The 23,020-nt window shown below is 46.3% G+C and overlaps 1 protein-coding gene and 1 long non-coding RNA gene across 2 annotated transcripts in view; one reads left to right on the top strand and one right to left on the bottom strand.

The window, feature by feature from the left end:
- Window positions 1-8,000: 8,000 nt before the first annotated feature.
- LOC119453467 (uncharacterized) lies at window positions 8,001-16,836 on the bottom strand. The gene is made up of 3 exons (XR_005192306.2): window positions 16,619-16,836; window positions 9,829-9,949; window positions 8,001-8,139 (listed from the first exon to the last, which is right to left on the bottom strand). It is a non-coding gene; the product is annotated as an uncharacterized LOC119453467 (long non-coding RNA).
- Window positions 16,837-21,892: 5,056 nt separating this feature from the next.
- LOC119453466 (putative sodium-dependent multivitamin transporter) overlaps window positions 21,893-23,020 on the top strand; it is an 87,789-nt gene continuing 86,661 nt past the window's right edge. Inside the window, exon 1 of the mRNA XM_037715498.2 lies at window positions 21,893-22,017. The gene's annotated coding sequence lies outside the window, so the exon portion shown is untranslated. The remainder of the gene's footprint in view (window positions 22,018-23,020) is intronic.

Raw genomic sequence — 23,020 nt, 5'->3', positions numbered from 1 at the left:
AGGTTACGCTGCTAGGGTACCGACCGTGGGACATGTTATTTTATGTTTATTTTTCTAGTTAGCTTTCTCTTAAATTTTATTTAGTTAATTTATGTATAGGACATCTAAAAATCTGTGTTAAGGAGTTGCCAAAATCTTAATTTTGATTATTCACCTTTACCCCTTTGTTCTTTGTTAGGTGTATGTTTTATTTTATCCAGTGTGGCCAATCCCCCTCGTGGGTACGAGCCATGTTTTGAGGCAACAACAACAACAACAAATAGCAATGCTACTCAGCTTTTTTTTCATACCGCTTGAATGAAGTTACGTTGAGGTGATTACAGTGATGAATATAAACTTTAACGACACATAATAGCTTTCTGCCGAATGATGTATGCTCGTGCCCATTTATTAAATGAAATATTGCTTTAAGATGGAAACAAAGCATGTGCTTCTATCGCCACCGCGGATGTGAATGTGCGAAAACCTACTTTTTTTTTCTTTTTCTTGAGCCTGCCGTACTTGCCATAGAGCGACATGGCAACAGAAATAATAGGTCCGGGAAGCTTGAAGGTAGGCGTACGTCGGTGCTTTAGTGCTTCCTCCTCTATACCAGAGTGGCTCTTACTGGAGGGGGGGGGGGGGGGGAGGGGGAGAAAAAAAGCATTTATTGACCTCAAATGACGGCGTCTTCTCAGACGAAGGACGGGGTGGCTCCCTGGTTTCGGTACCTATATACGGCCAGCAGCTCCTGGCCCTTAGCCGCCAGCGTGAGCTGGCTCGACAGGACGGGGCTAACCGTAAGGTCTCCCATCGCTCATGGGTTGGGGTAGTGGGGGACGCGGGGGGATGGGGGGTATAGGGGATTTGAGTGACGTGCACTCCATCAGAATGTGTGCGAGGGTGCCTGTTTTGTTTTTGCAAAATGGACAAATGTCCTCTTCGGTTTCTGGGTAGAATTTATTTATCAGCTAGGGCAGGGTGGGTAAGTGAACCTGCCTGAATGCGCCTGATGATTGTTTGTTATTCCCTGCTCAGGGTGCGGTGCGGCTCGCGGAAGGTGCGCTGATCCTCCCTATACTCGGAGGTAATCTCTCTGTACGTGGGCACCGGGTTGGTGGTGTCGGCGTCCTGCCCTGCCCGGAGGGTCATCGCTCGGGCATGGTAATCGACTATGACGTTGCCAGCTACCGCTGTGTGGGCAGGCACCCATACGAGCTCTACGGCTCGCTCCGGCGCCTTTTTCTTCGTGAATATCGCGGCTACCTCTGAGGAGATCAGCCCTTTCCTGTAGCCGCCGTAAGCTCTTTTGGAGTCGGTAACCACGACCCTGGCGCCCGGTTGGACGAGCGCCAGGGCTATGGCCACTTCCTCTGCTGTCGCTGACTCTCTGGTGTTGACTGCAGCGCTGTTTATCAACTGTTCCCCGTCGGTTACCACCACGGCTGCTTTGCTGCTGCCCTTGACGAGGGACGCATCCCCGTATAGGACTCCCTCCAACGGCTGCATTTTGGAATTAATCGCCTGAGCTCTTGCTTCTCTTCTGCCATCATTTTTCTCCGGCGTCATGTTTCGGGGTAAGGGCTTGGTGTTGATTGTGGTCATCCATTCAGTTGGGATGTACCTCTTGACTGTTGCTCTGTCCTTGCGCCACCCTATCTTATCACGCACCGCGCGGCCATGATTTGTCTGGCTCAGGCGGAGTCGCTGGTTAGACAGGTGGGCTTCTATGAGTTCGTCGACTGTGCTGTGTGATCACATGGCTTGAACGCGCTGGGTCGACGAATAAATGGGTAGGCCTAGGGCTTGCTTGGTGGCCTTTCTGATGATGCTATCGAGTGTAATCTTTTGAGTCCTGTTTTACCCACTGCTCTTACTGGTGTAGCATATACTTTGGCACTATGAATCGCATCCAGCTCGAAGTTACTACTCATATTGCGAGTTCTCCTGCAGTTTCCTGACCGTGGATGAACGACGCTGCTGTCTTGTCGACTAGCTTAACATTTGGAGAAAGGCACTAACATACGCTCCTAGAGTGTATATCGAGCCTCGGTACCATAGCACGGCAGCCCGCTGCTCTAACAAACGGGCCACGATTGCGTGCATATTGCTATAGTGTGAATGCCAACTGGCTCTTTGAGATGATCACCGCTTGGGTTACCTGCGTAGCACGCATGTGTGCAGAACAAAGGGGCTATAAAGGGGCTGCATTTGCACTGCTTGTAACGTGGATGATGGGGTTTGGGCGAAGGCCTTGGGTATAACCTTGCACGGAAATATCAATAACACAGAATCTCTTCATTCATTAAAACAAATCTTTGCTGTATATAAATTCCAATAGGTGCGGTGGATCTGACAAATTTGTTTGTAATTAAAGTGCTGTCTGTGCCCGGAGCTTAACAACATTGAAAACCATCTAAATGGTAACAGCACCGCACAAGTTAGTCACATGGTAAATGGCTTCGCTTTAAATGCGTATGTTTGTTACGTACGCGAAATATAATCCACGGTGCATTATTCGTTTTATTCTGATATTTTGGACCTTTTCGCCACCTATAGATCAAAGCAGTTTTGGCGATAGTAATAAAACTGCCTTCGAAGATATATAATGAGATTCCCTCGACAAATTTCTTTGTTCAAGATTACTTCAGTCGGTTGTTTGACAAGATAGTGGGGACGGTGGGAGATGATGCTTGATGTGTTCAGTTGAGCATCAAAGTGAATTAGCGTACGTTATCAGATGTTGCCAAGACGGTTTGACTAATAACTGTATATATAAGAGAGAAATGCTCTCGAGTATAGATAGCACTGGTGAGACAATTTCATAACGTGCTTCTTGCAGGCAAAATTTCTGTACTGATGTGCCAAAGGTCTACACGCGCTTTATTCTGCCTGGGCACTCTATTTTCGCGCATTATTCCGGTTTGATACCTTCCCCCATATGTATCACTTTACACGGTGGCGCTGCGGCCACTTTACCGCACCTGCAAAAAAATTGAATAGGTGCCACAGCGACAACTTATCATTACACCATGGTGATCTATCTGCGCAAATACAGCTCTAGGGGGTGTTATTGGGACGTTTAGTTCTTTTATTGGGATAGAAATTACATGGATACCGAAGGCAAATTTTCACGTTCGTCATCTGTGTTAACATGTGGCTCTTCATGTATATAGGTATATGTATACTATATGTTCATGCATGGCGTATATGCAGGGTAGATTGCGTTGCTATTCAGCCGCAAATGTTGTTCAAGCCAGGTCTTTCATTTATGGCTAAATTATTGCTCAGAATTTGGGCAGTGGCAGCCCACGAACTGACGGCATTAAACATAACATTCACAGCGCATGCCTTTTATCCCAAATCTTCTCAGACTAATAAATATTTAAAGTGGAAAACAATATCAGTGTTCAAAGCTGAAAGTGGTGTAATTTTGCTGGCGTGGTTCTTCATTGGTGGATAAGTGGCGCCTGTGAGATGTCATTACAAGCCTTACATGGCGCGTGTTAAAGCATTTTAGGTTGCCAGAAATTATTGCACATCCTCGTTTTAGGTGCGAAGCACCTTATGCACCCAGGCTGTCGGCGTCTCCTGACGTAATCGTCCCCGTCGTAGTCATCGTCGTTGTCGTAGTCACGGTAAACAGAGGCTCGTGCTCGCGCTCGGCACGCGCTCGTGCCATTGCTCCCGCGTTCGTCGTCGTCTTCCACAGCTGGCTGCGTTGCCGTTCATCATTCCAGCGTAGAATTTCACTTCTCTTCTGTCATCGTAATGGGGAGGCCGCGTTTACGGGGTTATAAGGCAGTATGAGCCCATTAGTGGTGCATCACTGCATGCTTCGCACCTCCCCAAGTTTCACATGAGTGGAGCTGCATTTCGCTCAATGGGTCATTCGAGCACCGAGTTTTTTTTAAATGCGAAGGATTCCTTGCGAACATTTGCTACTTTGACAGTATCTATCTATCTATCTATCTATCTATCTATCTATCTATCTATCTATATATATATATATATATATATATATATATATATATCTATATATCTATCTATCTATCTATCTAGCCGCCTACGTCTTTGTGCTCTCATGGTCGTTTCGTTAACTTGGTATGTACCAAAATTGGCATACTATGACAAGAGTACATGAAAAACATGAATGATATGTCATAACATGAATGTCATGACATGCGTGTCATGTAGGTCATCAAATAGCCGATTACGTCTTGGTGCTCTCGTGATCGTTTCGTTAACTTGGTAGGTACCAAAATTGACATAGTGTAACAGGAGTGTATGACGAACATAAGTGATAGGTCATGACAAATTTCATGACATGCGTGTCATGTAGGTGATGACAATGACCCAGCGAAAAAAATTAACACTCAAAACCACTGAAATGGGTTCGGACGTGGGTATTACTTGAAGGAACACTTAACGATGCTGGTAGAAATCATAGACGTGACCATGACTCGGCAAAAGTGACAATGAGTCTGCGGAAAAACTTAATACTCAAAACCCACCGAAATGTAAGTGAAGGAAACACTGAAATATGCTGGTAGAAGTCGTAGTCACGAGCATGACTCAGGAAAAATGGCAATGATCTGCGAAAAAAGAATACAGTCTTTTTTCGCTCATCATCATCATCAGCAGCAGCAGCCGCAGCAGCAGCAGCAGCAGCAGCAGCAGCAGCAGCAGCAGCAGCAGCAGCAGCAGCAGCAGCAGCAGCAGCAGCAGCAAAGAAATCATGGCAAAGACCCTTTTAAAAGCCGCCACATCTTAGTTTGCTTTGAATCTTATATCATATCAATCTAATTATACATGTAAGCTCTACATAACCCTTCACTACACAACTTTTACACTTATGGACAAATGATGAATGCTTTGCATTTCGTGGACATCAACTACATCTCAGTATGGACAATACTTTTTCAGGAATTTCATAGCAATAAATGTAAAATCCAATTATTTGGTATCTGTTAGACCACAGCTTGCTGACAGTACAACAGCTTGTATGCACCTAGCGATGCTCACGCGGCTGTTGACGTCGCAAGTGCCGCCGCACATGCCTTAACCCATTAGAGCCCACTGTACTAGAACTAGTACACTTGGTTTCGCATCCCCACCTCTTGAACAGCTGAATACTTACTTTTGGCTCTTTCCGTTTCTTCTACCCATAGGCACGCACACACATCCTAACACAGGTTAAAATCTATGTGTAATAATTTCGTGCCAATTCCAACAGAACTGGGGACACGGAACGAATTGGGCTGAGTACGCGCTTTTTATTTATTTCTGATTGCCTGCTTTATATATTTGCGTTGTGTTTTTTACTGTGTTTAGTACATATGTCAAGACTGTTAGAAACAAACGGTCGAATCTGCGGCATTATTTAAAGGACGGGACGCGAATTCAAATTTTGGTGTACCAGATGTACCAGATGCACTGGGCGTTAGAAGTTACAAATCAGCGCTTTCTTTTTCAGTTGTGTTCAAGCGTGATTATAGAGTTTTTCTTCAGAAGAAAGTCTTTTTGTCGCTTGAGCCATACTCTGGATGGAGTTGGGAGTGCAGAAAACTTAGAAGAGGATATTGATATAGTTGTTGTTGTCCAGAAGCAGCTGAAGATACGGGTGAGGAGAAAAGTGACGACGACAACATCGATGCTTTCTCCGTGAACGAAGTCTGCTGTTATTGTAGGTCAGCAAAGCCTGCAACAGTATTTCACCGAACTGGTTTATCGTAATGCCGTTACTCAGGACACCTTAGCTGCACTCGCGATGCCGGGGTCGTCGACGCCGTGCTTGCTGGGTGTCACTATACCATGTGTGTTTAGAAGCTCATGGCGTATGGTCACGGTCGTTAACCCGAAAAAAATCAGAAAGCAGCAGCGATGCCGACCTTGTCACGGCTGATGGTGGAACTAGTGTTTCACCATCGGTGACATGGATGGTTGATAACGTGGGCGGTGTGAGGACTTTTTTCAACCGATGACGAAGCTCTGAACACATCACAGATATCTGTGTGCCGTTGTCAACGAGAGAAGAGACGAGTACACCGTCCACTTGAACGTCAATTAAGTGTGGTCAGAGGATTTTGGCGGTGAGTCGTCAGTGCAGCTTCACCTCCGGGAGCTGCATCGTCTACTTTTCCAGAGGCAGGCGCGTAGTCGGCGATAGAGAGCGGCGAGAATGTGGGGAGCGTGACGATGGGCGACAAGACAACGACGAATGAAACTGGTGACCCCACGGAGATGGGGAACGACGGTACGACATGGTTGGAGCGTCATCAGCGTTGTCCTGAGGGGACTCGGGGTAAGGCTGGAAGCGCTCAGGATCGGTCTGAGGGCGATGGTTATGAGCATAGGGCGGATGAGGCTAACACCACCGGTTACTGCCATTGCGGGTGACCTGACTAATCCGACGGTAATTAAAGCAAATGGGCCGGTCGTCAGCAGTCCTCCACTCAGCTGGATTAGGAGGACGCAACCTCCGGCCTTGGGCAGACGAAACTGGGAAACGGTTAGTCGGGCGGGAGGAAGCAATGGCACAAATAGAGTCCAGGCTAGCATTGAATAGCTCTTGACGAACGATGGCATGGACAAGGGGTACCATGGTGGAGCTGGACTTACAAGCGCGAGAGTACGGGGTAGCAGTTGGCATAGCCTCAAGTTCACGCCATATGATCTTCGTCACGTTTTCCGCGGTTAGCGGCAGCTGAGGCGGAGGTACGTCTTCGCCCCACGATGTTACTGCCCTTTGGGAAAGTCGAGCGAACTTATGGGCAATACGTCTACTCTTGGCGTTTACAAATGCTTGCACTCCTTTATGATGACATTATAGTGTCACAATTGCGATATATGTTTTAGGTGCAGAACTACAAATTTCTAAACTTTGTACTTCGATTTTTTCAAACTAGTCAATTTGTGAAAATTTCATGAACAAAATGAATGCCCTAAATCGCAGTTCCGCTTCCAACAGTCACTATAGAATTTAACTTCCTCTCTCAAATACAAGTTTCATTAAAACCGGCCCAGTGGTTTTCTCAGAAAAGCATTTCTGCGTTTTACATGTATTTGATTACGTGGCATCTGAGTTGGGCCCGAGCTAACAAAACTTCCGCCTAAAAAAAAGCACTTCAATTCCCAGTGGTCGGATGTAACCTCGGTACCATAGCATGGCAGCCCATTGCTCTAAGAAACAGGCCACGATTGCACGCATAGTGATACAGTGCAAACACCGACTGGCTCTTTGATATGATCGCTGCATGTGTTACATTGCGTAGCACGCGGGGCTGAAAACATGCGCACACACGCGAGCAGATACGAAGGGGCTGCTTTCGTACAGCTTGCAACATGAATTGTGTGGTTGGGGCGAAGGCCTTGGTTATGGCACCCAAATATGGGTATTTCTATGTAATAAACTCAGTTGCAAGTTGGCGCTGTTTTTGTTCTTTCTAATTTCCTCTTAGTATTGTTGCACCAGACCCACATTTCAAGAATGAACGAACTAGCCCAACATTGCATCCTGCCTTTGGTATAACCTTGTACTGACATATCAATAACACTCCATTAGGAAATCAGCTTTATTTAACGGCAGATGTTTCCGACGTAAGTGAAATATTTTCCACGGGTCATTTTTCGCTTTATTCTGATACGTTTGGATTATTTTGCCACCTATAGATCAATGCAGTTTCTTCAATTGAAATAAACCTGCCTTCGAAGACGTATAATGAAACTCCCACGAATAATTTTGTTGATCAAGATTGCTTTAGTCGATTGTTTAAGAAGGGATTGTGCACGGTGAGAGACGCTGCATGACGTGTTCTTTTGAGCGTCAACGTGCATTAGCGTGTGTTATAAGATGTTGCCCGGATGGTGTCACGTGTATCTGTAGAAAGCGATGAAGAAATTCAGCAGGTGAAGCCAGCAGCCGCGACACATTCCCATAACACCATGGTGATCTGCGTTATCATACTCTCGAGTACTGATAGTATAGGTGAGGCGATGTCATTAGGTGCTTCGTGCACTTAACTTTTCTTTATTCGAGTGCCAAATGTCTACACGCGTTTTACTCTGTTTGGGCACCACATTTTCTCACAGCATTCCGGGTTGATACCTTCCCTCGTAGGTATCACTTTGCACGGTGGTGCTGCGTCTACCTTTCCGCACCTGCGAAGAAATTGAGCAGGTGAAGCCAGCAGCCGCGACACATTCCCATTACACCATGGTGATCCGCGTAATCATTACTCAAGGGGGGTGTAAATTTGACGTTAATTTCTTTTTCATTGCCGAAGATAGTACATGGACACTCCAGGCAAATTTTCGCCGTTGGCATCTGCGTTGCCATGTGGCTCCTTGTGTACATAGGTACACATATACTATATGTTAATGCATGCCGTCTATGCAAGGTAGATTTCGTTACTATTCAGCCGCAAAGGGTGTTCAAACCAGGCTTTTCATTATTGACTAAATTGTTGCTCAGGACTTGTCAATTGCCCATGAACTGACGTCAATAAACATAACATTCACAGTGCATGGCTTGTATAATAAACATTGTCAGACCTTTTAAAGTGCAAAACAATATCATTGTGAAAACCTGCAAGTGATGTAATTTTCCTGGCCTGGTTCCTTATTGGCCGAGTGGTGGCGCCTGTGATATGTCATCACAGGCATTACATGGCGTGGTAAAGCTTTTAAGGTTGCAGAAATTATTCCACGCCCGCGTTTTTCACATCCGCTTTAGTCGCACCCACGTATGTTAGGTCTGCGTTATTTGAAGCCGCGTATAATTAATACACCGTCCGAGAAGTTAACGCACAACCCTAAAGCTTGCTGTTGCAGTCGAAACATTTTGCTGTTTCTCATCACTATAACTATTTGTAAACTTTCCTCTTATATCTTCCCTCTTTTTGCGATCTCTTGAAAGTTAAATAAATTTTATGCCTACAACTACGAGTCCGAAGTCATGCTGCATTTGCTTTCATTTTGCATAGTCAGTGGTAAAAATGTTTCGAAATAAGTTTTAATTCCTAGCTATCCTTCTTACCTAAAAGTGAAGAAGTCACATAACGCATAACTTGATTTAAGCAAGGTAATGTGTAAACAAGGTGCGAGCAAGCTTTAAATACAGCTCAATATTTAAATATTATTTTTGATGTCTTCATTAACGAAGACATTATTCTAGCAGTCCGCATGAAACATCTTTGCATCAATAAAGCTTTTGCAAGCTGTAGAACTCTAAATGTCAACTACTACCATAGCAGTACCAATAAATAGCTCAGATAATGCCACGTTTGTGTGCAGTCGAGCAGTCGCTAGTTGAATGATATTCGACATCACGAAGACTAATGCTAACTCATTAGAGCTCGCCACATCTTCTACTTAGAAATTAGAGTTTTATTCCTATTAAAAAGTGGGATTCTAAAGATTTTAGGTGCGGATGAAATTAGGGGTCTCAAAGTAGGTTTAGTGTTTCAAAAAGCAAAAAAAGAAAGTGAACTTTGTTTAGACGGCGCATAGGTTTCTTTCATTGTTAGAAATAGCACCCTCGTTTTATAACCTGTATATCGCAAAAAAAAAAACGTTGTCACAATTTATTGTATATTTGTGCCTGATGTGCTGTAACTGAAAACGCAACTTCGTCGTCTTAAGGCGGGCTCGTAGGTATGCAGGAAAAAAAACCAGCTCACAGTTAATCAACACTGGCTGTTTTGCACGAAAATTGACTTTACTTGCCCTGAATAAAAAATATTATTGTAGCATATTCTAAATCTCCTAAGTTCATTGCGTGCATGAAGATATAAAAATTTCGAGGCAAGTAATACTGAAGTATATACGTAGAATATATATATAACTCACCCGGCACCCACCATCCAGCCATAAGTGCTGTTGATTCGCCGACAAGACCATTCTATGCATTCTTTTTTCTCGTACATCCTCTCACCAACTTCATATACTCCTCCCCTGAAGTAGCACTTCCCTTTATTGAAGAAGAAATAATATATAATTGTACCTTATTGAAAACCGTTAATAAAACAATATAGTAGAGTTTCACGTAAAGTGATTCGGTTACACAACATAAATGCATTCATATGCATAGCTGTGTCCTAGCTTCACCAGGCGAATGAAAGATGGAAAGAACTCATTCCAACAACGGCTGCTCGCACAGCCTGAACGCCAGTACAGGCATGCTTTTAGGGCGCAGCTCTTTGGCACCCGTTCTTTCGCCGAGCGTATAGGCGGCGGCGTCGGCGGCGTAACCGAGCGAGCGAGCACAGCGTAAAATGTAAGCGAACGCGGATCGCAGCGGGGTATGAAATGTGCGAGGAGGAAATCGGACAGGACTGTGCAGCAGAAACATGAGGTGGAAAGCGGCGGGGGGTATGGCGAAAGCGTGAGAAGAAAATTGTAGTGCGGCGACGATGGCTAGGAGATGGCTCCAGAGTAGCACACGTCTGGAGGATTTGTCGGCAGCCTCTGCTATGAATCCCGCCGACGCTTCACCCGCGCGCTGGCTCTCGCGATCTGCAGATCTGCGTTAGGGAGTATCGTAATCATCGCTGAATTTTTCTTTACAGCGGATCTGTTGTAGGTCCAGGTGGCGCCCCCCGTCTGTCCGCTGGGGTCACGCAGGTCACGTGACCAGCAAAGGAGGAAAGGCGCGTGGGGGAGGAGGCGACCAATGAGAGGACGCGCTGGGCGCGAGGAGGTGAGGCGATCGTTATAGAGAGAAGGTGTTTCTGTGCGGCGCACCCTTTCGGATAACGCGTAACGCGCAGAGCTGCTGGCGACGCCGTCTGCGTTTCCCCGCGTTCGAGCCGAACGCGCGCGGTGTCCGTGACTGAAGCCGATGCCTCTGGCGGTGGCTCGGCAGGTTTCCACCCGATAACTGCATACTCGTCGAGTAGCGTCGGAAGCCGCTGCGTGCTCTCACTGCGCAACGTTTCAATATAAGTTCGTGTTGTAGATCGCTGCTTACTTGGGTTTACGCAGTTGGCATCACGTGCAACACATGCACATATAACACTCGTAACACTCGCTGTATCTAGCACAGATTCGCTGTACGATCATCTTCACGGAGTGGAGGGCTGGTATAAATGTATATATATTTAAAAATTATGTATCTAAATCTTATGTATATAAATACATTTATATTTTGTCACCATGTGCTATGTGGTCCGTGGCATTAGTATTGCCTGTCATCCTTCGCTTTCCTCAGCTGAAATTGTCCTGACAATCTTATTTCCAACATTCATTTTCAAACACTGCATTCTGTGTTTTATGGTTTGTTCGCTGGGAGTTCTGCGCCTTGAGCTACAGCAATGTAGTTTTGACGATGCAGAAGACCAGTTCCACCTTCGGTATGGCCAGTTTGATCACCCTACCACCTGAATCTGCAAATTACGTTCGGACGGTGCCATTCGCCATTATGCTTGATGTCAGCTATGTTCCACATCCTGCGCTTGACGTCCTCTTAGTAAATAGCTACGCCCCTCAGCTTAACACCATGGTGCAGTTCACAACAACCACACGTGCGTCCATTTTCTCGACTTTGTGTGATTACCATAAGTTCCTCCGCTAGGTTTTTTTACTGGCCATGCTGTCTTCCGGAAATGCCGGACATTTGCTGTCTTAGCACTGGACACTGACCGTCACCTGAACGCTACTACAGCAGAGCTGTCTCAATTTTCTCCCATGAATTCAATATCCATTAAATATAATAATAGCTCCAGACATGCGAACTGAGTTGATTGATGCGCTCCACTGCGTACTAGCTGTTTACCAGAGATCTTTGATTTTTGCCATGGTCTGATGGGTCAGGCCAGTCGTAGTCACGGATCGCATAAACACGGCAATTCTTTTCCTATTCAATATAGGCGGCGACTTGCCATGTGTCAGCGCCAGATGGCGCGCAAGAGAAACATATATCGACAATATGCTCAAGAAATATAGTCTAGAGCCTTTCCCCAGCTATTGGGCGGCACCAACAGTATTAGTCAAGAAGTGAGATGGGATTCGTACGTTTTGACGTTGATTAACGACATCTCAGTAGGATTGGAAAGAACGTGTACTCCCTTAAACGCAACGACGACGCTTCTGACTCTTTGCACACAGCGAGTTACTTTTCCTGCATGGACCGCCACTCTGAATACTGGCAAATTGCTAGTAATGGCCGTAACATTGAAATAGTGGTTTTAGCACGTAAAATCCGAGAATGTTATGAATTATTGAAGCGGTCATTTTAGTGATGTATAGGCTTCCGCTATCTCCATGGTGAGCTAGCTTTTTTTCCCCTTCTTTTGTCCATCTTTGAAAACGATTTCATCGCTTCTTGGCCGTTCGCGAGGTTATTCAGACAACCGGCGTACAGATCCATCATGTAAGATCTCATTTGCAACGTCACCAAATCGAAGTCTTTCACCATGTAGTTGATGCTGGGCAAATTAAGCCTGATCCTGACTACGTCCGCCCTATAAAGAATGCCCGCTTCTGTGTCCGTCCAACGATAAAGATTTCTTGACTGTGTTTCTATTTAGACGCTGAGAAAGTTGCCTTTTTTTAAAAAAAAGGGGGGGGGGGACCTGACCCGGCCACCACTCATTCAGAATTTCTTGCAAGACTGATGGTTATCAAACGCAGAAGCTAGAAGAGATGGGCAAGCGCAAGCACTGCACCGAAGACAATACGCAGGCGTCGGCATAATCGTTGATGAGACCCGACAGTTAAGCCGAATGACGGGATAGGCAGTTGCACTTCTCCCTTCATGCTTCTGGATTGGTTCACCATCGATAATGCAGTACCAACATGGGGCGCTATAACTTAAAGTATTCCAAACTGTTTTGATTCCAAACCCCTGACGTCAAATTTACGTAACCACCGACGCAAGCGTCGAGCGGTGACCCGCAGCGTTGTCTGAACAACCCAATCAAACACTCTCCTCGTTTATAGGAGGTCACCTTTGTTCGCTTTCAAAACCAATAACATTGTCTACACTCAGCGGTTTTTCTTATCTAATTGGCTGACAAGGGGCGAGGAGCATACTCTAGTGGAGAGGGTTTCGATGGCGCCGAGCCAGCACAGTGAAAATAGATAACCGCATGAAGAGGGTCGGTGCCGGCTTCTCCGATTGGTCCGCTTCGCCTTACTTAGCTTGCGGTGGCTGGTCGAAAATCACGGAGGCTTGCAACGGAACGATAAGAATGCCGCTAAAACGGATCCTCAGCAAGGAAGAGTTGGCAGAGCGATGTCGTATGCATGCCAAAAGGGCTCGATAACGTTTTACTGCCACGCAAGAAGACTTATCATGCGCAAATAAATACATGCTTACCGGCAAGTGTGAGTAGCGAGGGCCTGAGCGATCAGCGTGCATCCATCTTCTATTCCATTCGGAACGGGGCAGTCTGTGGCTATTCAGAAAAATTTTCAGTTTTGTTCGGCATATTAATGCATTTTTTTCACGCAGACGTCCCTTTGACGTGGTGAGTTTTCGCGGTTTTGTGAGGTCGCGTGACAGACAGGCGAAGTGGGCGTAGCCAGAAAACATTGCACCAATAGCAGAGGGCTGATGGTGAAAGGCGTCGAATCAGGAATGATTATTTTTCTTTTGTGCGGTTTAATCATGCATAATCAGTGCGTACGCGTTATATCAGATGGGGAGCTGTCGCGGTTTTCGTGACATCGCGTGACAGACAGGCGAAGTTGGGAGTTGCCCGAAAATGTTTTCACCAATCGCGGAGGCGGATTGCAGAAATTGGAATCAAAACAGTTTGGAATCATTTTACGTTATAGCGCCCATGGTTGAACTACCATCTTGTTGTTGCCAGACCCACGGTGTGCTTATGTTGACGTGACCGCGGCACCAAAGTTCGTATAGTTACCAGTGGTCAGGGATATGACGATATACTTTACCAGTGACATTGTGGTCTCTCGCGTGTGATAGCGCAGTCTAGGCAGTCCCTCTTCACGTCGAAGCGTAACTATTCCACCAGGAAAGTGACTGCCTTGTTTTTGCTCATGAATGCCGTGGCAAATGCTGTCCTTATATCTTTGAAGGGCACTTTCACGTCGTTACCGACGTTCTGTGTTGGTGGACCTCACTCAATGACCCTACAGGATGCCTCGGCAGCTGGGATACCTGTTTTCTGTGCTTGGCAAGCTCAGGCGCGTTTCAAACTCAGGCCCATTTCACCATGGCGCCGACTGGCTTTCCTGTCATTTGGGGTGCCAACCCCCTAATCGCATCGGCGCCCACGCCAGCACATTGACTAATCCAGGCTTTCTCCACGTCACCGACAAACCATGTCGTGAGCCATTTTTACTGTCTGTTACCACTCAACACCAGGACTCTTCTTATCGCCCCTTCATTTTAAAAGTTCGATAGTGTCTGCTCAGGTGTAGTTCAATTTTTATTGCATGGACTACATCGTATCGTAAGTGAGCGAAAAACAAGCCCTACCATATTTCGAGAGTTTTTAACTTCGCTCAAACGGCTCATGTAAAAGGAAACAATTTGAAATCTGTGACGTTACACTCACGTACCGGCCATAGGCTTCCGGCGCGAAATAAAAAAAAATATCCCAGATGATCTTAGCCCTTCGTTTACACTGCTGTATCAACCTATATATGTATATTACCGCGAACTAAATCAAACTCTATGGTTAATCAAGAAGACTTTATAAACAGAAACCTATTTGTTATTTCCGCTTATAGTCCCTGTCAGACGTACTGATGCGGTAGTTCAAAATTCATGACTTAGCTTTTAGGAGCGCATTTGAACAAACATGGACGCGGTGAAAATGAAGGCACAGACGAAGCGCTGAATTTTGTCCGTGCTTCAATTTGTTGTGTGCGAGTTTATTGTTTATTTGCGATCCCAATAACTAAGCTACAGCTAGAATGAATGAAAGGGGGGGGGGGGGGGGCGTTCTTAGCGGTGATGCACAGAAAATTGTTTAGGTGTGCCATGTAATTAGGACATAATCAACATAATTATTCTTGATTGTTACTGGTGTAGAGGCGTTAATAAAAGTTTCCCAAGGTTTTATTATTGCCCCGAAGCAACCGAAACGGATAGCGATTCTCTATTTCCGAGTCAATGGGGGCCATGTTATCGGTAACCTGTACGAAAAGCTTCACAGCCGTATTTTAAGAACCACGCCGGAACCCAATGCCTTGAAAGAACTCAACGCGCCACAAAGTTGACATTGTGCTTTGCAGCTGAACTCGGCAACCCAAATGATGTCGTCGGTGCCGTTGAGTACATTGGGTATATGCAACGTTTATTAAAGCCAGTCCGGATAATCCCCAGACTGGTTCAGCTGCGTAAGCTGCGGAAGAAGACGACGACGCTCTAGCCAATGCTGATGATGATAGTTTTCCGCGTACACCAACCCGCGTTTTCCGCGTACACGACAAGTGAGCCAATAAAGCTTCGCTTAAAAGAAAGAGGTGTCAACAAAAGTCGATGCGCGCCACAGGACACAAGTTCATGATACTGCCCATTATTTCTATGTACTTTCTCGATTTAGTCTTATATTGAAATTGTTTGATAAAAGAATATGCATCGCGTTTGTGTTTTTCTTTATTTGATTTGCAGACCCCTCATTTTTTCAAACCCCTCACCATATAATTGAGGCCGATTTCTCATTCGCGTGTTTCATTCCCCGAAGGGAACCCATCGGATCTATAGAGTTCGTGCACATTGAAAATGTCATACCCTAATTCTCTTAGCACAACTAGCCACCGTTTAGTTGGTTACGCTCATCGTGCCAATCGTTAAAGCCTAGCAATTGAAGAGAAATCCATTATACTGAATCAGCCGCAATTCGAACAGGTTACATGAATCTATTAGTATAAAATGTATTTCCACTTCAATTATCGCATAACTTTCCTCGCAGTCGCGAGGCAAAAAAGCGCTTCGCCTTTAAGCGGAAGCAGCTATAATTTTTTTATCGGCACAGTTTGGGTACACATGACGTCAGAAATTTACGGGCCGCAGTACCGGAGAAAGAGCTGAAGGTTTCCGCAACCAGGTAGTTAGATTTCAAATATTTACTGGCCCCCACAAACAACGTAATGCTGTAAAATAAAACTGTTTTTTGGGGCAAGTTGGTTCGTTTCGAAAGTAAAATCAGGGTAGCGCACTAAGACCACGGACAAAAATTGGTATGTGCCACTACCACCAAGGCTCTGCATCTACATCCACATCTAAAACGGTGCACCTAAAGCAGGACAGGTGCAGTCCGGCACACATGCTGTGTGTCTGCCGGTAGCCTTCATTGGGAAAGAGACACGCCTAGAGATAGATACGCACTCGCACCCACAAACTCATACGTTAGTGTATGAAGCTGAAGCACCGCATTTGAAGCACAACAACATTTACCCATATTTGGAAAAGAAAATTTCTTCATCGTGGTTTAGAATCGCTCAGACACAAGGTTGCCTGTTTAGTGGACTATGGTGCTTAACGTTGCATAGAGACTCTAGACATACAATTATTGCGTTCTTTGGCATAGCTGATCTATTATTATTTCGGTTTATTATTTCATTGAACGCTGTCGCTGCAATGAGCTGCCTTGGCTGCTGTCAGTAATTACATGCTGCAAGAAGACATTTCAAGAGAAAAACAATTTCAAAGTCATAGACATACCATCCTTCCAAACTCTGTTGTCAAATACCATCGCTTGCTCAGAGCTTTCTATTACAAATAATGTCCCCACAACAGCAATCACTAGTGTCCTTTGGAGTTTTGTCATGGCTACGTCGGAGCAAAAGTGCCGTGCAGTGAGATACGTGTCCTCGCCAGCGCAACGATGCAAGATTCTAAGTGTCTGTCTTACAAGCTCCATATGTCACGCTCTGGACAATAAAATTAAACCATCAAATGCTGTTGTCGAAAACGTACATCTGTTTCCGGACAATAAAGTCAACATACAGGCTTGTCCATCCCTAGCCATTGCCTTTTATACGGAACAATGGCTTTCTAAACAACCGCGAAAAAATACCAAAAAGTGATAATATTAAATATAAATATTAGTAATATTACAAATATTATTATTATAAATTTTAATGCAGCATGGTGGCACGAATTGAACACGAGGCGTCAGTGGATGTATATATATATATATATATATATATATATACATATCCATTGCACTAAACTCAAAGTGCAGAAGCAAGAAGAAAGAGTGAAATGACAACGAGATGTCTTGTTCTTTTCCGTTTGAGTACAACAATTTGGGAAATCAGATGGCCGGCTTGAATGGGAAGTTAAGGAACAGCTGCTTTGCGGCGTTGGCGGAAAGCTATTATTCTACATGTGAGGAGCTCACCGATGAAATATAGACAAAAGTAATCTTGATGAATGCTGAATACCGTAATATTTGTATTCTGCTTGGAATTCTTCAGGAAAGCTGCAAAATAATTCTCATGACAGGTTGCAGCGAATCATAAAGAGGTCAGAGTTACAGCAGTGCCGGAATCATGAAAGGGGTCTCGTATTGAGTATCGCATTGATGGATTTTTTGCGATAGCAGCTATATGGACACTCCAGGCGGATTTCGGCCGTCGTCGTCGCCGTCGCCGTGAGGTTTCTTATAGAGTACAACGGCGATGAAATCGTCGCCGCACGCCATATGCTGTATTTGCGAGTGAAAGCACGCAAGAAACGCGCGCTTTCACGGGGAGCGAACGCATGGCGGAGAGGAAACGCGACTTCTTCCATCGCTCGAAAGGCCGTGGGGGGACGGTAGGGAGGGAGGGGAGGCGACGTTTAGCTGCGGCACCAAATGCGTATTTATATAAAGACGTTGCGAGGCAAGACGGTGGTAAAGACTTCCGGCGCTGGTCGACGAGTGTCCCGTTCTGATCTCGTCATAAACCGGCTCTCGTCCGAGCCGCCGTCAGAGGCACCGGCAAGTCACGAACGCCGCGCGTGTTCGGTGCGGACGCGGGCAAAACGCCGACGGCGTCGACAACACTTCTGCACGTTGCTGGTGCTGCTGCATGTCCAAGTTTATACAGCTGATAAAACTACTATCCTTACTCCGTATAGCACTCTACCATTTTGCTATCGCATTTGCTGCTTCGCCTTTCGAGTGAAACTGCGACATATTTAAAGTGAAGCTTTATAACGTCAGGCAAAACAAATAAGCATCTGTCCGTCGCCTGTGAACAGAAAACTATTATCATCAGCATTGGCGCAAGCGTCGTCGTCTTCTTCCACAGCTGGCTCGCTGTAACTCTCCATAAATCCCTCAAAGGTGAGGAGGCCGCAGACCTCCGAAAAATTCACACACATGTTTATCCAAACTTATTAAGGTTAACTAAAATTTAACTGACGTTGTACCTGGATAAATTGACCATGGTGTGGCAATAGACCGACATTATGCCACATCTCGTGGGGGTGCACTAAAAATCAGCAGCCCCTCCCCTGTCGAGGAGAGGGGGGTAAAGGAAGCACGTCGTGTATTTCTTCGGTGTTCCTCCTAACGATTTGCACTGACGAGTACCACGTTGTGCTCGAACAACAGCCGGTTACACGCACTGCAGCTGGCTCCGAAGTTCCGGTTGAGAAACTTGCGTTGAAACCTAGCTGTCGCACCGGGGAAGTTGGCGCTAGCATTGTTGAGTAGTGCACCACCATTGTCGGTTTCATGGAGGGCTAGACGACGCTCACGTTTGGCCTCAACATCGCGCTCCCTCAATTCGGGGTCCGCGGCTCGATGTCCTGGGCTTCGGAAGCCATCAAGCTAGAATCGGCAAGTCGACGATGCACCCTTTCCCGAGCACGTTCATTCTGGATGGATTTCCGTTAAATTTCTTCAAACTTAAATCTGTCCGTTACGTAAAGCAATGCTCATAACCTCTTAATCAATGGCTCACCCCCTCCTCCCCTTCCCTCCGTAAACACGCTCTCCCCATTACGGCTACAGAGGAGAAGTGAAAACCTACGCTGGAATGATTAGCAGCAACGCAGCCAGCTGTGGAAGCAAACAACGACGACGAACACGGGAGCAGTGGCATGAACGCGTGCCGAGCACTAGCCAACTGTGCAGCTGTGAGAGCAGCTCTTTTTTTAGCGTTGCTTCACCGGCGCAGGCTAGCGTATACAAGCTTCGCTTGAAAAACCAGAAAACCTATGGTAATTCCTAGGGAATAAGATTAATTCTGACACGGAGCAGGGGGAGGCACAACTCGCCAGCTAGGACCCAGAGCTGCAGCACGCACTTCTGGATCAAGTCCGGTGGGCGGCTAAGGCCAGTGGAACTCTGCACATAGGGCCCCACCCATAATGCTCCACGACCCCCCCCCCCCCCTTCCCTTTTAATAATGTTTTCTTCGTCTTCTTCGGTCGTCGTAATGGGGAGGCCGCGTTTCCGGGGGTATGAGCAATTCCTTAATGGGGTGTGATCCTTACGCAACCAACAGATTTAATTTTGAAGCAATTTTATTTCGAAGAATCGCTGGCGGCAATGGCAGGCGAATGCTGCTCCCCACGCCGCCGAGAAAGCTCGAGACATCGCACGCAAGCGACAACGGCGGACTGCGGGCCTACCGTCAGTGACGTCGTTCTCTCCGTCGCATCCGAACATGCGTGTAACCTCATTAAGAAATACAGAGACGTAACCAGTAATTGATAAATACTTTAATGAACCGTCGGAATTAACCCAGTCATAAACAGCGGGGCCGCACGTTTAAGCTTCGCTAGTTAACCATCTGTACGGAGTGCTTGGGCGTTGATTATTTTATTGTCTTTTTTATCACCTTTTTTACAGCGACGCTGTTATAGGCTAGGTTCCAGGAGGTCGCGTCCGGCAACAGACAGAAGTAGATCAACAATTTCAAACGTGTAGCAGCACCTTGTGGCGTTGTATGAAAACGTCGGGATGGCGGCGTTTTTAAACTTCGGGATCGTAAAAACTTGCGCACCACACCGCGCTTTTCCAGGACCTTACGTTTGCTTCTTCATTACGTGACGTAGCTCACCCTGGCGGCCACGTGAGCGCGTGCGCACTAGTACGCGTGCTGCGATTGGCGTATCCGCCTTTAATAAAAAGCGTCATAGTATCCTATCTATATTGTAAGTCCTTTGTGCGTTAGCGCACATCGCTCAGGAGCGTCGCACCCCCTTGCAGTGCCGGCTCAAAGCGTAGCGCCACCTGGTGGCGCCCGCTGCAATTTCTGGGGTTTTCGTATAACGTACGTAGCTTCTCCCCCGGCGGCCACGCGTGTGTGGCGCTAGTACACGCGTCGCGATTGGGCAGCCGGACTCTAAAATAAAATAAAACTTGTCTCTCTTTTACAATCGTGTGTGTGTCTTTGTACGTGAAGTTTGCGTTTAGCCCCGTTGTACATCGCTCCGGAGCGTAGCCCCACCTTGCGGCGTCAGCTGAAACGTAGATGGCTCCAAAGCGTAGCGCCGCCTTGCGGCACCCACTGACATCTCCGGGGTTTCGCAGAGAAAAGGGAATGGGCACGGCGGCGGCGGAAGGAGACTACCGACTCTGAGCGGGACGCGGACGCCAAGCGTAAGCGTGCTGCCCGCCATGACCACGAGGCGGAAAGAAATGCGAACCGTCCATGTGACCACGATCCCGCAAACTTGGAACGTTTCACCGGAGCAACGGACAATCACCACATACACAACTTTACTGGTCATCCACCTTCACACAGTGAAATGACACTGAATTGTTTTTTGCGAGTATGTGGCTTTGCGGCACTGTAGAGACAGTAGGTTGATGGTGCGACAAATAAATAACGCAAAAATGTACGTTGTTTTCTTTTTCACAAGCATCTCCGACCATGTTTAGAGGGCTAAAATAACTTCATTACTTACCTAAATTTGCCAAAATAAACTATCCTGTTGACCTCATCTGACACACATTGAACCTTATATGCTTTTTTTGTTAAATACACTCATAATATTGATGAAAGTCAATATTCTCAGCAACGCTGGTCACACCCATAGATTGTCCATCTTATGTATGCCCGTTCAGCTTCTCTATCAGTTTTGTCTGCAACGTCGCTGAATGGGACATCCTCATGTGGAATCCGAGGGTTCACTGAGACATTGTATACGCTAGTACAGGCACCTGAATAGCTCGATGTCTAGCTCCTTAAATAAAGTCGGGGAGCATGCAGTCAATAACGTATAAGAGTGCATTCTGGCCTGACACTGTACTCTTCTAAAACGGCTATTATTTCGAATGCTGCCCCTGGGCGGCCAAGAATAGGGACTCCGACAAAATATGCTTCAAGTGGGGTGCGGTTCGATTCCCCTAAATTCAACATTCAGCTATCCATGACTAAGTGCCGATTTCATTCCAGCTCCATTTCGGAATGTCGAGCTCCTATTTCATTCCCATTTTGTCTGCCCGACCTGTCATGATTTCATTTCCATTACATTCCGGGTATTTCAACGTACGGAATGATTCTGGCATCATCCCAGCTCAGCAGCTCCACTCCGCAACTCTGGTATACAGTGTGCTATTAAATACTATAATGAAAATGAATTCAAAGCCAGCCCTTGTATTGTGCTTATGGTCGTAGTTTTTGTGTCCCACACGTTGCGAGTTTGTTTCGACGGTCACGGCCGCTGTTTTTTTTTTTTTTATCCAGTGGCCGTGAAACGGTCATATCGCACAAAGTTCAGCATCGTGACGGAACACCCCCCCCCCCCCCCCCCCCCTTATGCACGCCGACACACAGTCCGAAGCACAAACCGCGTAAGCATGCCGACAAGCCTCCGGTTTCGCTAGCACAGCTCGTAAAATTTTCCCCTAGCCCCGAGGAAACAACCAAAGCCAGTTTTGACATCACTCGCCGACGGGCTCGGCTCTCCGGATGCGAGATGACAGCTGTACGCGTATAATGCGCAGAATGAGCAGAGCTTACGCGTTCCTGCGACCAGTGAGGTGTAAATAAACCGAACGGGAAACAGAGAATGGAAAGGGCGACTTGCACGGCCGGCTCGCGAACGGGAAAACCGTGCCGGCTTCACTGGCAACTGCAGCTTCAGGACTAGCGACGATTTCGCTGCAGCACGTGGTAAGCGAACATTCGTCTGTTTTCCTGAGCAGCACTGTCGCCTCAGGAATCGTTGCCGTATGTCATGGGCGCGCGTTTCAATTACTGATATTACGTGACCTTATCTGTTGAGAAAACCGAAGCATTGAGGGCTGAGTTGAAGTATTTAGGGCGACAAATATTATTCTTGTTTTTGGATTATAAATCGTGGTTCACATGAGCACCGATTTCAGTGGAGTAGTGGCGCTGAACTTGGCTACCGAGGTTGACTCCGCTGCGAAAACTGGAGTAACATTTCAAAACAGTAGTCATGCAGAAGTCGACTATTTTATTCACGCCTATAATGTGGCTGCCGAGGGTCGAGCGTCACATTTTTTTTGGTTCGACATCACTGAGAGCATAGAGTGTGGGTAGGTTCTTGAAGGATGCGCTCTCAGGCCATCAAAGTTCAATATTATTATTAGCAAGGAACAAATTCCATAGAGGCTCTACCCATAGGAACACTGGAAGAGACGTCGGCAGGGCGTTGGTTCAGTGTTTATTTATTTATTCATTTATTTCGGCATCTTAAAGCCCAAGAGAGGGAGGGGAAAGCATGACTCATTGTGTCATTGTGTGTGCTACGTGCAATGTGCTAGCGGGGTGCTTGTGCTTATATGCTCTTTCTGTTGAGCTGCCAACCATGGCTCAGGCTATTTCCAAATGGGTGAAACAAAAGAAATAAACTATCACATTCGTTGTTATCTCCTTGGAGTGCGGCAAGACCCACTTAGACTTTCATCGAGTGTCTAATGAAAAAAGTAACAGCTTTATATAACAAGCTTTCGTCAATGTAATTTGGCATCAATGTAAAAAGTCAATGTGTTTTCTCTACGTTGGTCATTGGAGCGGCAATAAAAGGCATAGAAATTCCATATATTTGACACGCGTCAAAGTATGCCTGCCTTACCTGAGCCACGGTTCGAACACCTTATCGAACACAATGCTTGCTCTAAAATTTTCTTTCCTGGCTACTGCGCTGGAG

This window comes from Dermacentor silvarum, chromosome 5, assembly GCF_013339745.2.
Source record: "Dermacentor silvarum isolate Dsil-2018 chromosome 5, BIME_Dsil_1.4, whole genome shotgun sequence".
NCBI lineage: Eukaryota > Metazoa > Arthropoda > Arachnida > Ixodida > Ixodidae > Dermacentor > Dermacentor silvarum.
The sequence above is the reverse complement of the archived record's forward strand: the minus strand, read 5'-3'. Positions and strand labels throughout refer to the sequence as shown.